The sequence below is a fragment of the Paramisgurnus dabryanus genome, chromosome 8, assembly GCF_030506205.2.
Source record: "Paramisgurnus dabryanus chromosome 8, PD_genome_1.1, whole genome shotgun sequence".
Classification (NCBI taxonomy): Eukaryota; Metazoa; Chordata; class Actinopteri; order Cypriniformes; family Cobitidae; genus Paramisgurnus; species Paramisgurnus dabryanus.
The window spans coordinates 36494116-36498769 of NC_133344.1; the positions used below are offsets into that span (position 1 = coordinate 36494116).

Consider the following 4654-nt stretch of genomic DNA (forward strand, 5'->3'; position numbering starts at 1 on the left):
TAACTGTTTTGAAACGTTTTGAAAATCCAACGATTCACCACTAGGGGGAGTTGATCACTAATGAACAGTGTAGGTGAACTCGGTTCAGTGTTATTATAAAAGTTCATAAACATTCATCCTTCTGACTAATAACACTACCATTTGTCTACTTTTTTATAGACAGATTGTCGTGGAATTTTAGCCGCATCAAATAATACTCACTAAGAGTCAAAGTCAAGGATCACACAGACACACTGTCGACAGAATTTTCTTTGTCTGAATTTTATATATTCTGCAGAATAGGCTCTCACCCCCATGGTGCAAGAAGTTTAAAAACCTAAGAGCCCCGATTACAAGGCTGAACACATATTTATAGCAAGATGCTGAAACACGTATAATCATCAGTTACCACGTCATTTAGAGAAACAACCTTCAATTCGTCACTGATTAAGAAACAAACAGTTAAACATAAATCTAATGACATCATAAAACATATGTCTTGTTCTCAGTAAACTCTACCGTTTACTGGGTTTCTAGCTTAATGATTCATTCGTTATCTTATCATATAGGACTGCACATGATGTTTAAGTCCTTGGACATTTGTACTTGCTGAAAAGACAGAAAGAGCATAATTCTGTACGTTAGCAGAAAAACATGATCTCCATATGAATCACAATTTGTGAGCTTCAGATTGTTATTAAAAAATGAAAAATAGGATGAAAAATAAAACATAATAATATGAAAATAAAAGCATAATAAAAGTCCTCCACTACACTCCTCCCTTTTTATGATTTATTCATAACTTCATTTACTGTCATCGTTACGTAGCTCTGGTTATTACCCTTAACCATAGTGTATATATAGTTCTGTGCAGTTGCAAAAGTAAAAATGCACACACACATAGTATGATCATGAATCTCATTTTTGAAAGAAGAAAAATAGTTCGTTTTCTTGAAGAAATTGAGCACAGTTAGAGTTGGGGTCGTGAGCCCTTGATGATTCCGGATTGAGCACAGTTAGAGTTGGGGTCGTGAGCCCTGAGCACAGTTAGAGTTGGGGTCGTGAGCCCTTGTTGATTAATTTCCTTTGTAGGTTCGGGTTTGGTAGGACCACACGGTGCAGTCGTGCCAAGCTATCCTGCTTTCTTGTTCGAATGAAATTATCTTAGTGTCTAAATTAATGTGGGGTCTCAAAGCTGGTGTTGTAATTACAGTTATTAAGCTGCAAGCGTCGTGTCGATTACCCACATTAAAGATGTCGTGTGCGTGTGTCCAAACCAAACCCAGAATACTGGAGTCGTCCTCCAATACTTTGTGAGCTGTTGCAGTTCTCTCGTGTCGTTCTTCGTATAAACTTGCAGTATACAGGTATCTGTGGTTCCCACCAATACGAAAAAGTGGTCCGTAGCAGTCGACTAGCCGTCCTCCCTTTGGTTTACACCTTGCAGTCCAGGACCAACCCTCCGGCAATGGGCAACGTGCACCCAGGTGGCACGCTCCACGACCTTCACAGCGGTGTGAGCCGTCAGCAGAACCTGAAATGGCCCCTCCCACCGTCTGGCTTTCCAGGATTTCCTCCTGAGGTTCTTTACCACCACATAATCCACTGGTTTGATGTTGTGTAATGGTTCTTCTACTGGACGGGGTAGGGCTGATTTAACCTGCTTTGGAGATATTTTGAAATACAGAGGACATAGAAATACAATATTGCAACATGTCATTTTCATTTTAAGAGTATCGCATGTCACCGTGGTCCCCATGTGTCAACCTAGCAAAATGGGAATAAAAATGTTTAGGTAAGCAAGGTTTTTGATTTGGACCCATCCAAATCCCTTCAGGAGTTTTGGTTGCTCCACACGATTTCCATAGAGCTATTTCTGTTGGAAGAGAAAATGTTTGCATGCTTATTAGTGACTCCTGTGGTGTTTCGGCTTCCTTTTCCTGGGAAATCTGTGTAAGAGAAACGTTTTTGTTAGTAGTCATGAGAGATGCTTCCGCATCCGTGCGTGCATTTCCTCTGGAGATCACGTCCTGTTCCTTGGTGTGTGCTTTGCATTTGCACACAGCTATTTGAGAAAGGAGTAAAATTTGTTATAGGAGAGAAACTGTCAGTAAAATCAGCAGTCAATGTAAATGGTTATAGATTGATTAGTAGCAAGTTGACAAGCTTGTGTTAGTGCATGCAATTCAGCCACCTTTGCAGATTTGTGAGGTGGTAAGCATCCGGATTTCACTACTTCAAAGTCAGACACAACTGCCCACCCCATCCTATTTATGCCTCTGTCATCTCTGGAAGAGGAACCATCCACATAATATGTGAGAGTGCATTTAGGTATGGGTGTGTCAGCAAGGTCAGGCCTTGGTGTGCATACTTCCCGTAGGGCAGACAAACAACAATGTGGTGTACCTTCATCAGGTGTAGGTAACAATGTCGCCGGGTTTAGCACTGTACATCTTTCAACTGTGACATTAGACATCTGAAACAATGCACAGGAATAACGCAGCCATCTTGCTGCAGACAAGTGAGATGTGCGCTGTTCAAGCCCTGAGACATCCTGGTAGGCCTCTGGCCACCGCATCAAGGCGTCCTGAAAAATATGCAACTGGTCTCAACTTGTCACCATGTTCTTGTAACAAAACAGATGTCATACAGCCATTTCTTTCATCCACAGTTTGAACAAAAGGCTTTTTTGGGTCTGGCAAACCTAAAGTGGGTGCCTGCTGTAGTGTCTGTTTTAGTTCCACAAATGCCTTTTCAGCCTTCTCTGTCCATTCTACCTTCTCTGATGGTGCCAAAGGTTTCTCATAAATCATATCATGCAATGGTTGTTGCATCTCAGAATAGTTAGCAATAAAAGTCCTGCAATAAGATGTCATACCCAAGAATGACATCACCTGTTTCTTTGTAATGGGTTTTGGTATGTTAGCTATTGCCTCTATTCTCTTTGGAGAGAGAGACTTACCCATAGGTGTAATTTCGTGTCCTAGAAAGGTTACTTTCTGGACAGAGCACTGTACCTTTTTGGGGTTGACCTTGTGGCCCTCCTCAGCTAGATGAGTGAGCAGCCGTATGGTGTTGTCTGTGCACGACTGCTGAGTCGGTGCCGCCACCAAGAGGTCATCCACGTACTGCAATAAAGCAACATCATCATCCAACACAAGTGTCTGTAATGAACAATGCAATGCAGAGTTTGTAAATAGTGCGGCTCTCGCTATACCCCTTAAATGTAAAATCAAACCAAAACTGGCTATCAGAATGGACAGGAACTCTGAAGAATGCACTTGAAATATCCACTACACTGAAAACCACTGGCCATCAGCTGGTATCTGTGAGAGAATTGTGTAAGGGTTTGGCACGTGAGGTGCTCTTGCTTGTACCACAGCATTTCCTGCTTGGAGATCTTGAACAAACCTCCACTCTGTGGGCTGACCTGCATCCCTGACCTTTTGTACAGGAAAAATGGGTGTTCTCACAGGTGAGTGTGGGCAGGGAATAATTATCCCAATAAGGCCTAAAATACTGGCCTTATCCCCTCAAGCGCCTCCCTTTTCAGAGGATATTGGGGTTTACATGGTCTATAATCACTCTTTGGGGTGATAGTTACTGGTTCACACCCTTTAATCAAGCCCACATCATACTTGTCTTTAGCCCACAGGTAATCAGGTACATTGTCAAGAACTTTTTGCGGTAAATCAATACTAGCACACGTCATGTGTACTGACAAACTGTTTTGTGAGTTGAAATCTGCAGAAACAGCTTTCTGTATTACAACTCTCTCTCTCTCAGCCATGAAAAAGCAGCATAATCTCTTCTGTGTGCTGATAACTGCTCTGAGAACTGTATGCTATCTGCCAATGGTTCCCAATCAACAGCCTCGCTGCAGGCCTTTGCAAATTCACCTGCTTTTTCTAACGGCTGACTAGTATTTTTTGCAATGGAGATGTGGGGTACTGAATTGTCAAAATCAAAAATTTGTTCCTGCTTTCCTGTCAACTGAACGAGTGCCACACACCATGAGTCATTCCAGCATATATCGGTTAAAGTCAAAACCCTCTGTCTTTACAGAAAACCATCTCTCTTGCCACTCTCTTTCTGTTATGTCAACAACATGAGCTTGTGCAATGCATGTTTTCAGCTGGAATGACCTCGCTGGCTTGTGGCAATCTTATCTTCCCTTCAGCATGCAACTCTTCATTCAGAAAGGCCCATTCATACACATTTAACAGAGACATAGATATAGACAACATTCTGGGATCCCAACAAGAAATATTCAGGCCTTGGTTGTTACATAAGATGCTAGCATTCATTTTACACATCAAATCCCTCCCCATGAGGTTTACCGGACACGCGTCAGATAAAAGGAACATATGCATAAACTTGTTACCGTCATGCATACAACAGAGTGGAGCAGTAAATTCTTCCCTCACTATATGCCCCGTAGCACTCATAGATGAGTTAAACTGCCCACTCAAGGTGACAAATGGGAATTCATCTTTGCGTATGACAGAGTTAGTCGCACCAGAGTCCACCATAAATAACATAGCCTGTCCCTCAACCATTATTTCTTCGAGAGGCAGTTTAGAGTATGCCTCTCGTTCAACATCAAGCAAAGCAAGTTCTTCATTGCATAGAGCGTTTCTTTCCCTTTCACACACATCAGAAAAAACAGAATTAG

General features: G+C 42.0%; 1 long non-coding RNA gene across 1 annotated transcript; it reads right to left on the minus strand.

Moving 5' to 3' along the window:
* Positions 1-242: 242 nt before the first annotated feature.
* On the minus strand, positions 243-4190 carry LOC135771448 (uncharacterized). Its single transcript, XR_010542914.2, has 2 exons — positions 1227-4190; positions 243-1116 (listed from the first exon to the last, which is right to left on the minus strand). It is a non-coding gene; the product is annotated as an uncharacterized lncRNA (long non-coding RNA).
* Positions 4191-4654: the final 464 nt, after the last annotated feature.